Here is a 12,334-nt window from a genome sequence, read left to right on the forward strand (position 1 = left end):
ACCTCTTCACCACTCACATCCACCCACTCTTCCCCATAAACCTACCTCATAAACTCCACCTACCATCAAAATTCAAAACCAATTTCCCACCCAAACCCACCTATATGGCCGAACCTTTACCCCCCTCCCTTCCCTATATAAAGACCTCCATTCTTCATCAAATTCACACAACACACCCCTCTACACTCCTCTTGGCCGAAACCTCATCTCCCTCTCCCTCTCCATATTTCTTCTTTTTCTTCTTCTATTTCTTTTGATTATTGCTCGAGGGCGAGCAATATTCTAAGTTTGGTGTGGTAAAAGCATAATTCGCTTATCTGAAATTCCTACCAATGATTTACATAAGTATCTCTATCCCTATTTCATTATATGATATTCGAAAACACCATTAGCACTTTATATCTGCCTGACTGAGATTTACAAGGTGACCATAGCTTGCTTCACACCAACAATCTCCGTGGGATTCGACCCTTACTCACGTAAGGTATTACTTGGACGACCCAGTGCACTTGCTGGTTAGTTGTATCGAAGTTGTGACAATTATGTATTGAGATCAGAGCACCAAGCTTTGGAGGCATTACCAGGGATTGTTCGAGCCTGGACATCACAATTTCGTGCACCATACCCTACAAAGGTGTGGTTGGTAGAAGATGTGGCGCGCTTTTGTATGTGGCCACTGATGTATTTGTCTAAGTGACCTTGCCGAGCTAAGTGCTCCAACAGGTCTTTGGCTATCACATACTTGTCAGTAGTATGCCTATGCTTCTGGTGAAAGGTGCAATATTTGGACTTATCCATATTCTTCAGATCCTGATAATTGCCGGCTTTCCAGGGAGGTTTGATGAGCTTTGAATTTAAGATCTCTTTGATTATGTCGTACTTTTTTGTGTTGAGCTGCGTATATAAGTCATAACGGGGTGTTAACTTGAAGACCCTTTTATTGTCTCGAGCTTTATCATCGTCTTTGTTAGCATGAGTTTTTTCTAACTTTCGAACTTGGCGGAGCTCTTCAATCTCCATCTGGCCTTTAGCTTTCTCACGAAACTCGGCGAGGGTTTATGGCTTGGCAACCGTGATTGCTTGAAATTTTCCTAGTCGAAGTCCGCTCTTAATGGCATGCAGGTGTACTTTTGGGTGAAGATCTGGTATGGTGATGGCCACCTTCGTAAAACAGGTGATATAGTCCTTCAGGCTTTCGTTATGACCTTGTTTGATTCTATTCAAGTAATCCAAATCATGCAGGTAAATGGAAGAAGCAGCAAAGTGATCTTCAAAAAGTTCTGCGAGTTCCTGAAAACAAGAAATTGAATCTGCAGACAAAGAACAAAACCAATCAAGTGCAAGACCGTCTAAAAAAGTAGGAAAACAACATCATAAAATAGGGTCAGAAGCACCATTTGGAAGTTCATGATTTCGGCAGTAAACGACCCAACAACATTGTCGTGTTCATTGTCTTCATTAAATCGCCGGCCTTCTTCATGTGGCTGAGTTCTGAGACATGCATTGGATCAGATTTCTGATCTTCATCTTCTACTCGTTTATCATTATTCTTATTGTGTTCAATCCAAGCATTGGTTATCTCGGCTATTTAGTTTGCCATTCATTGATTCTCGAGTTAAGCCCCACTTTGGTCCTTGAGATTGGCGAATTGCACTGAATTAGTCCTCGAGATCCCAATTGCACTAAATTAGTCCATCAGATTCGAAAAAATGCACCACGTTAGTCCTTCTTCCAATTTTCGTCACCGGAGCACTAACGTCGTCAGTGACGTGGCCAGTTCTTGCCACGCTGGACAGAATGAGACGAGGTGGTTTCTAATTTGGCGTTAAACACCCCTTTGAACGACGTCATTTTCCTTTTTTTGTTTCTACTTTTTGTCTTCTACTTCTCCATCAGTGCAGAGAAAAAAACGTTTCTCTTCCATGAGTGACCCAAAGTAGCAACAGGTGGCTGCAATAGGATTTCTCGAGACTATTAGAACACGACGTTCGCTGTGCAGTTGTCGGAAGAGTACGTTTGCTATTACAGGGATTTTCTGTGTCGTCACTGAGGTTAGTGAGGGTGAAATTTTTTTTTTCAAATTTAATGAAATGCTGTGATGTGTGTTGATCATGGTTAAGTATTTTGTATATTGTCAGTTCACAAGTTTTAAAGCTGATTTTGTGTTAGGGTTTTGTTTTGATGTTTTGTGGGACTGTGTAGGGGTTTCTTTTTATGCTCTGTTCCAATGGTGGAAGAATCAGCACCCATCGAAGGCAATAAGCCCACTGCCCTGGCTGATAACACTTCACTATCCAACATCATAGAACTAACAAATCCTGATGAAGCTGTCTACAACAAAGAGAGACCAGGAGTTACAGTAAGATATCACTTCAATTCATCTCTACTATAGGATTTTATTATTGGACTCCTGCTTCTAGTCAAATTAAAAAATTGTTGCCTTTCTTCCTCAAGGTACATAGTAATCTTGTTATGTCTAGATTAGTTAATTAATGTTTGTTAGATTGCAAGTGTTTGCTGGCTATTTTCCTGGGTTGATAGCTACTTCAATTGAGCTCAAAATCCCTGTTTGCATATTATGCATGCGATATGTTCGATGAAATGCTAATGTGAAATTATTTTGTTTAATTCTTATGTTTGGCCAACATTTATCTTAAAATTCTATTCTCATTAGGCATTATAATTAGAAATTGTGCAGTTTTATGGGTTGAATATCTTTCTGGATTATGGTTGTGGTGCTAGGCAGAAAGACTATGTCAGAAGCGTGCCCTCGAGGCATTTAGGTTGGATCCAGCTAAATGGGGAGGTAACTACACAATAACTATGTTGGTATACCCTTTTATTTGGTCTTGTTGATTGCACATTATTTCATCTTGTTGGTCATTGGCCTGTTGTTCTAATTGTTCTAAGCTTGCAGGTGGACATGATCTATTCATTGTGATTACCTTTTTTTATTTTTTTCCTCTTTCTTCTTCTACCACTTGAGGCACACGAGTTTTTGTTCAGAATTTAGAAGTAGCATTTAGGTTGAATTCTCTTGTAGACTTTTTGCTGGTTAAATTTCAAAATGAATGCTCATGAGCTTTCTTGATATTCAGTAGTTTCTTTTAAAATATTTAGGTGTCAATTTTTTTCATATGTTATTACCCATAAATTGCAGTGAACGTTCAGCCTCTATCTGGGTCTCCTTCAAATTTTTAAGTTTATACTGCATTGCTAAAACCTCATGACAGAATCATGGCACTTGGTCTTCCTCATGGTGGACATCTTTCTCATGGATACCAAGTATTTTCAATTTCCATCATCCACCATTTCCTGTGATAATGAAATCTATCAAGTTCATGGATTATTGGTAATTTCTTTTGGCAATTTCTTCAAGGATTAGATAGAAATCACTTTGTAGTTATTCATAAAAATTTAATGCTTTTATTACATATCTATTTAGGTATAATTCTTATTAATTAAGAGTTGAGACTTTGTTAGGGTTAGCCTCTGTTGTAGACCACCGGAGTATAGGGCGGCAGCCACATCCACACCACTCTAGAACACTCGATGCTCTACTGGTTTCTCTGGAGATCCTGCTATTTGACCGCCGGGAAGTCTGGCTCCCACTTGCACTCATGATCCTAAATCCAAAAAGCTGCACAGTGAGAAAGAAGACGAAGAACCAGGAAAAGTGGATAGAAGAAGAAGAGGAAGAAGTTAGGGCAAAAATCTTGGTTATAAAAGGGTACAAGGACTAAATTGGAGCTAATCAAATTTATTGCCATGCCATCTAATTGTTGTTGGGTCCAGTGTGGCAAGAACTGGCCACGTCACTGACGGCGTCAGTGCTCCGGTGACGGAAATTGGAAGAAGGACTAACGTGGTGCATTTTTTCGAATCTGGGGGACTAATTTAGTGCAATTGGGATCTGAAGGACTAATTCAGTGCAACTCGCCAATCTCATGAACCAAAGTGGGGCTTAACTCTTGATTCTCCTCTGCCATGCACTGATTGGCCTGCTGTAGCTCCATTACCATCTGAATAAGCTCGGATGGCGTGGGAGGAGGCAAGTCAGCCATGGTTATGGGAGAGAATTTCGGGACCTGTAGGAAAAATAAGGTCTTTTATTTCGAGGACCCACGGTGGACACTAATTATTCTTGCATGAGTTGTCCGGATATAACTCGTCTTCCTTCCAGTTAGCTCCGAGTTTTTATCCTCAATTCCGAGCTAGTGGCTTGAATGTCCGAGCTTTCTGTCCAGAGAGTATATCTCCTTATGGAGAGAACAAAGGGGGAGTGTACCTGTAAAAGGCACTCTGATGTTTAAGTTAGTATTGTGTATGTTCGTCTTAGTTCTGCCGAATATAAAACATCTTACATTTTTTATATGTGAGGTAAAGCAGAGCAGTTACATTTCTAGCAATTATTTTCATTGAAGGATAGTAATATCGTATCAAATTATTACGATACTTATTTTTGGTGTGTGGATCTGAATTATGACGTTTGAATAAGTCATAACATGCAGAGCCGAGCTATAATGTATAAAGCCGATTTATGGCTTTTTAACTAGGTTCTAACGGCTATATCAGATGATAACAAAAGTTTGTCAGTTAATTTTATGCCTAAAGTCTTGTAAATCTATAATACAACTTAGCATTCATTAACAAAGGAAACTCCTTTTCATTTAGTCTATGGAGCCGATGCTATAAGACTAGTAGAGGTGACATAAGGGTCTTTGTGCCTCAACAACAATGATGAAAGAAACTTTGAATTTAGAAGGGTTGAATTGGACATTATTAAAGATGATTGCCACATTACTCTCTTACCTCATCGAGCCATGCAGTATACAATTGAACGCAAGTACAACAGAAGAATTATACCTTAAATTTATTGAAAGGGATTTAGTTTTATGAAAATCTAAAGAGGTTCGAAAACCACACGGGCATGGCAAGTTATCAACTATATATGAAGGATCTTTTCAAGTTATTCAAGTCCTTATAAGCATATGCCTTGAAAACTTTAGAAAGCAATGATTTCCCTGGCACATGAAATGGTTTTTCCTTGAAGATGTATTACATTTAGTCTGGGGGGCTAAAAGACTAGCAAAATAAACATAAGATTTTCACAATAAAAAAAAATAATAAGGTAGCCTCTAATTCACCATTACCTTCAATCAATATATCCTCAATAACTAGCTCTCCATTAATCACTACCATGGAAAGATCCGTTAGATTAACCTCTACATCTGGCTATAGTACTTTTATATGCTCCATTGCTCTATCAAAACCTTGTTTAAACAGTTCAAACAAATCTAATTCTTCGTTTTTTCCTTCTTTTGTTGTGATAATCTATTCGAGCTTTAGTTATAGTGCTTCATTTTTGTCTTCAACATTTTTCATCTTTTCTTTCGTGGTGTCCATTTCCTTTTTCATTTCTTCTTCCTTCTCTTTCTTTTTCAACTTCTTCGACATGACTATTGACTCCGCTTTATTTTCCTTTATTTTTCTCCATCAACTCAACTAACTCCCTTTTTTCTTTCTCTTCTTTCGAGGATGCTACCTCACATGTCCTCTTCCATACACATCAATCTTGTACCTATAACCTGTAGATATATTCATTTATAAATTTTTTTTTTCATATTTAATACTAGATTGCTCAAAATAATTTTATACCTAAAGATATTGATTTACACTTGTCTATCTAACTTCTTCAACTAGTTTCACATTCACTAGTGATTGGTTTTGTTCATCCACCAGTGCTATGAATGATGCTCACAATGATGCATGAGCATCATTCGATAGTTTTCTAGTGAATTATGTTGCTAAAGATGTTGATTCCTCATTAATTCTCTTATATTTTTATCAAGATACTTTGAGTACTTTGTTTTATATGTTTTGTAGAGGATTAATGAAGAATTGCCTAATAAACAAAGGAAAACCCAAAGAAAAGCTTAAATCAAACCAAAGTCATGAGAAAACAAATAGAGAAAATAGAAAACAAGAAAAGGAGAAACAGAAGAGAAAAACACAAACATACAAGTTAAACGTGGAGAAGCCAAGTTACATGTTAGGCCTAATTTTAAGAGCAAGTTAAAGTTATTTTTCTTCAGAAACGTTTAACATGGAGAAGCCACATTGCACGGCCAAACTCAATCTCACCCATGCATGCATCCACGTTTAACATGCACTATCTTAGTTAAACGTTGGGCCAAAAACCAGGAGCTTCCCAGTACCCAGCATCGCACATGTTTAACTTGCATCAGCCAAGTTAAACATTGGGCCAAAGGCCAGTGGCTTCCCCCTCATCAAGATTGTACAAGTTAAACATGGAGGTCCAAGTTAAACATTGGGCCAAAAGCCACCAAGATCTTCTTCTCTATGTATCGCACACGTTTAACATTGGACAACCATGTTAAACATTGGGCTTGTGCCCAGGGGCTCCCTCTCCTCATTATGTCGCACATGTTTAACATGGATAATCTATGTTAAACGTTCCTTCATGCAATGTTAAACCTCTAGGCAAGCTTCTCCCACATCAAAGCCTTTTCTTCACCTAAGTTAAACATGGGCTATTCCAAGTTAAACACAGGCTTCCTCAACATTTCCTGGGAGTGCAAAATCATGAATTAATAAAGATTTGCTAAATTAGACCTCAATTGGAAGATCCTTGCTCTATTTGCTTTATGGAGTTAATTAAGGAAAATATATTAGTTGATTTGATTTTAATTAAGTTTGAATTAGGTTTTGATTAATTAGTTCTGAGAGGTATTTAAGGGATTTCTTAGAAACCTTGAAACCTATCCAGATATTCACGTACACTTTTACAACCCTAATTTTGTTTTTCTATGTAATGAGCAACTAATCTCCTCTATTAAAGTTAGGAGCTCTGTTGATTCTTATGGATTGATGTTATTGCTTTTCTACTCTTGATTTATGTATTGATGTTCGTAATAATTAAGTTTCATTCTTCATCACAAAGATTTGAATATATTAGAAAATAGTTTGGATCTAAATTAAATTCTAAAATCATCTTGGGAAGGTTTTGTGTTAGAATTAAGCTCAAAACTTATTCTCATGATTCTCTAAGTTTTGAAAGTAGTTTAATAAACGGATGTAAACCATCTAGGGTTAGGGCTTGAGACTTGTGTGGTTTTGAACCGGTGCATGTGCTTAATCTCTTGTCTTAAATAATTGACTAAGGAATTAGTGATTAATTAGATAAAGAAAAATTGAATTGCCAAAGAATTAGAATTTGATTAATTGGGATTCACCATGAGAAACATTCTTGCATGATCAAGGTAGAAAGTAAAAATCATTATTTTTGAAAGTTTCAATATCTCTAAAACCTTAACATTTTAATTCATATTACTTTCTCCATCTATTCACTATTGTTTTTAATTGCTTGCTGTTTACTTCTTGAGTTACCTCAAATCAAGATTTTTTTTATCTGACTAGAATAATCACTTGATCCTTGTTGCTTAGTTCGTTAATCCTCGTGGGAATGATAACTCACTCACCGTGATATTACTTGATACGATTCGGTGCACTTACCGATAGTTTGTGGTTTTACAAAAATTCTATATCAGGTTTTTTGTGCTGTTGCCGGTGATTAATTGAGATTAACAATAACCCAATCAATTGATTATCTAGATTAGACTTTTTCTTTTCTTGTTATTAAATTTTTGTTAGTTACCTCACTGGAAATTCTCTTCACTTTGACGTAGGAAATTACAATTTTCCTTGTTTTCTGTGTGGGTTTATGCAGAACAATAAGGATAAAGAACCTCTTTAATTTAATCCTGAAATGGAAAGGACTCTTTGGAGGCAAAGAAAACAAGTTAGAAACTAGAGAGTTGAAGAAGAAATCGAAGAAGAAATTGAAATTGACATGGCAGAGAACAACAATAATGTCATTGACCACAATGTCATTAATAACTAGCAAGCTAGGAGGACCCTTGGGTCTTTTATTACTCCAAATCCTTGACATTGTGGTAGTAGTATTGTCACTCCTACTGTGAATGTTAATAACTTCGAGTTGAAACTCCAACTCATCATCTTGGTCCAACAAAATTGTCAATTTGGTGGAAGTCCTCAAGAAGATCCTAACCTACATATATCTAACTTCCTCCAAATCTGTGACACGGTCAAGACTAATGGGGTCCCTGCTAAAATTTATCGGTTATTATTGTTCCCTTTCTCTGTAAGAGACCAGACCAAGTAGTGGCTTGAAACACAACCCAAAGAAAGTATAGCTAGCTGGGATGATTTGGTTAGCAAGTTCTTAACCAAATTCTTCCACCCTCAAAGGTTGATAAACCTGAGAATGGACATCTATACATTCAGACAGCAAGACGGAGAGTCCATTTTTGTGAAGTGATGAGTCCATATTTGATGATATATTTTAACTCAATCTAGATGGATTCTAGCACATAAAATTTCACTTAAGCACCAAAATAGCATACTTTTGTGTTTGATCCCTAATTTGAACTTAAATGTGAAAACATGCATTTTTATGCTTAAATTGAGCAATTTAATTTCACTTTTATTCCATTTGATGCCATGACATGTTTGTTGAGTGATTTCAGATCAAAGAGGCAAGAATGGATATGCAAAAGTGGAAGGAAGCATGTACAAAGGGAGAAAACATGAAGAAAACAAGGAGGAACACACAGCCATGCGTGTGTGTGCACAACCCTACGTGCATACGCACAAGAAGGAAATCAGCATGTGTGCGTGCGCACAACCCTCTGTGCGTACGCACAAGTGAAAATTCAGCGAAGTGTGCGTATGCATAGGTACCAGTGCATGCCTCCATTAAAAAGTCACGTGGACTCGCATTTTGGGGCTTTTGGCCCATTTCTGATGCATTGGATGCTGAAATCAAGTGCTATATAAAGGGGGCAATATTTCATATGAAGGAAGGAGGTTTTAGTAGGGTAGAAAAACACATTAGGAGTAGGAGAAGTGTAGATTAGGAAATTCTCTCTTAGGATTTTCATTAGGGTTTTGTAGAATTTTATACTTCAAGTTTTGATTTGGGACTATAGCAATTTTATTGTAAGTATTTCTTTTATTTTCGCTTTTATTATACCACTTGTTCTACACTTTCTTTTATTTTCATCTCTCTTGTCAATATATATATAGTTTTGCAATTTTGGATTTTTAGTTGGTTAATTTGATGTTTGATGATCATTGATGCATGTTTGTTTGAGTTACTTTTATTGATTTTGAGCATTTGTGATTCATCGCTTTCATTAATTTACCAATTTTGCCATGTTTTATGTTTATGCCCACTATGTGGTCAATGAAATGTCAATCTTATTAGTTATAGGGTAGATTTCCACCCCTTGGCTTGGGGGAAATGAGTTTATGGATTACTAGAGCCATAATGTCCAACATTTAGTGATAATTCTAGGGTTGTTAGTTGTTATTGTTTCCACTAACGCTAGCTTTTTACCAATTAATTTGGTAAGTTGGCTAGGATTTGTGGATTAATAACAATTATGCTCACTTGACCTATCCTTCGATGTTAAGGGTTGACTTATGAGATTAATCCATCATAATTATCATAGTTATGGTTATGGCAAGGAAGGGAATATCCATAACTCATCCCAAGTCAAGGTTTCATTTATGTTTTGAACCATTTTTCCACCACTTTATAGCATTACTTGTCTATATTACATACATAGTGCTTTTATTCCTTTATTAGTTTATTAATTGCAATTTTGTCTTGTTCTTTCATTTCTTAATTGTTTGCTTCCTTATTGAAAACACCCCTTACTTTCCACAACCAAAATTGTATGCACTCCTTGGCATTAGTTCCTAGGGAAGACGACCCGAAGTTTAACTACTCTTGGTTTATATAAGAAATTATAAACTTTGATTGGGAGGATTATTTGTTGGTTTGGACTATGCTATCAACGAAGGAATTATTTTGCTAAAATTATGAACCATTGTAATTCTGCCTATCATGAAGTCTGGGACAGGTACAAGGAAATACTGAGAAAGTTCATTCCGGACATGTTCTCTGACTGGGTGCAACTCTAGATTTTCTATGATGGAATTATCCCTACTTCAAGGAACTCGTTGGATAACTCAGTCGGGGATCTCTATACATGAAAACGACCACTGATGAAGCCTTGGAGTTGATAGAGATGGTGGCCAATAATCAAAGGAGTTATGGAGTTGGATGCACTAGATACTCTTCTAGCACAAAACAAAATCATATCCCAACAAATTAATGCAATTACTTAACAACTAGAAACATACACGTCTCAATAGTATATATACAAGACACTTCCTATGACATAGGTAGAGAAGTCTCTCCAGGTGAAGGGTGTAGGTTTGACCAATCATCTGTGGAGAAAGTAAATTACATGGGGAACTCCTCTAGGCCACCTAAGAATGATCCATTCTCTAAGACTTACAATCCTGGATAGAAAAATCACTCCAATTTTGGATGGGATAATCAACGGCAGAGGCAAAACAAATTAATTAACAACCCTCGCTAAAACAATTTTAATAACCGATACCAACCATCACAGCCACAAGCATAACAAATTCTTCAAAAGCCTTCCTTTATGGAAACTGCCTTAGAAAAACTCTCCCAGTACACCTTCTCTTTTGTCCAAACCACTTAAAATTTCATGCATGAAACCAAAGCCTCCATCTGAAACTTGAAAGTTCAAATGGGTCCATTGGCAAAGTAATATTTGAAAAACCTACAAATACTCTTTCCAGTGACACCATTCCCAACCCAAGAGAAGAATGCAAGGCTATCAACTTAAGAAGTGAAAAGATAGTAGGTAAAAAAGCTATTGACACTGATAAGCAAGTTGAAGAAGACTGGTATGCAAAATTGTTACTCAGGTTATAAAATTTGTTGTTCGTTCTCTCCCTGGCAATGGCGCCAACAAACTGGTGCACAATACCATGGTCCAAACATAACTTCACAACTTCGCACAACTAACCGGCAAGTGCACTGGGTCGTCCAAGTAATAAACCTTACGTGAGTAAGGGTCGATCCCACGGAGATTGTCGGCTTGAAGCAAGCTATGGTTACCTTGTAAATCTCAGTCAGGCGGATATCAAATGGTTATGGAATTTTCGAATAATAATAATAAATAAACAGAAAATAAAGATAGAAATACTTATGTAATTCATTGGTGGGAATTTCAGATAAGCATATAGAGGTGCGTTCGTTCCTCTGAAACCTCTACTTTCCTACTGTCTTCATCCAATCAATCCTACTCCTTTCCATGGCTGGCTTTATGTAAGGGCATCACCGTTGTCAATGGCTACTTTTCATCCTCTCTGTGAAAATGGTCCGATGCGCTATCACTGCATGGCTAATCATCTGGAGGCATCACTGTTGTCAATGGCTGCATCCCATCATCTCTGTGAAAATGGTCCAATGCGCTGTCACTGTATGGCTAATCATCTAGAGGTTCTCGATCATACTGGAATAGGATTTACTATCCTTTTGCGTCTGTCACTACGCCCAGCACTCACGAGTTTGAAGCTCGTCACATTCATTCAATCCCTGAGTCCTACTCGGAATACCACAGATAAGGTTTAGACTTTCCAGACTCTCATGAATGCCGCCATTAATCTAGCTTATACCACGAAGATTCTGATTAAGAGATCCAAGAGATACTCATCCAATCTAAGGTGGAACGGAAGTGGTTGTCAGGCACGCGTTCGTGGGGGAATGATGATGATTGTCACGTTCATCACATTCATATTGAAGTGCGAATGAATATCTTAGAAGCGGAATAAGTTGAATTGAATAGAAAAACAGTAGTACTTTGCATTAATTCATGAGGAACAGCAGAGCTCCACACCTTAATCTATGGAGTGCAGAAACTCTACCGTTGAAAATACATAAGTGATGAAGGTTCAGGCAAGGCCGAATGGACAGCCCCCAAACATGATCAATATGATCCTAAGATGAACTAAAAATCATAAGATGATCCGAAGATGTCTAATACAATAGTAAAAAGTCCTATTTATACTAAACTAGTTACTAGGGTTTACAGAAGTAAGTAATTGATGCATAAATCCACTTCTGGGGCCCACATGGTGTGTGCTTGGGCTGAGCTTGAAGTTTACACATGCAGAGGCTTCTTCTGGAGTTGAACGCCAGTTTGTAACATGTTTTTGGCGTTCAACTCTGGCTTGTGACGTGTTTCTGGCGTTTAACTCCAGACTGCAGCGTAGAACTGGCGTTCAACGCCCTTTTGCGTTATCTAAACTCGCCCAAAGTATAGACTATTATATATTGTTGGAAAGCCCTGGATGTCTACCTTCCAACGCAATTGGAAGCGCGCCATTTTGAGTTCTGTAGCTC

Source organism: Arachis ipaensis, chromosome B06 (genome assembly GCF_000816755.2).
Source record: "Arachis ipaensis cultivar K30076 chromosome B06, Araip1.1, whole genome shotgun sequence".
Classification (NCBI taxonomy): domain Eukaryota; kingdom Viridiplantae; phylum Streptophyta; class Magnoliopsida; order Fabales; family Fabaceae; genus Arachis; species Arachis ipaensis.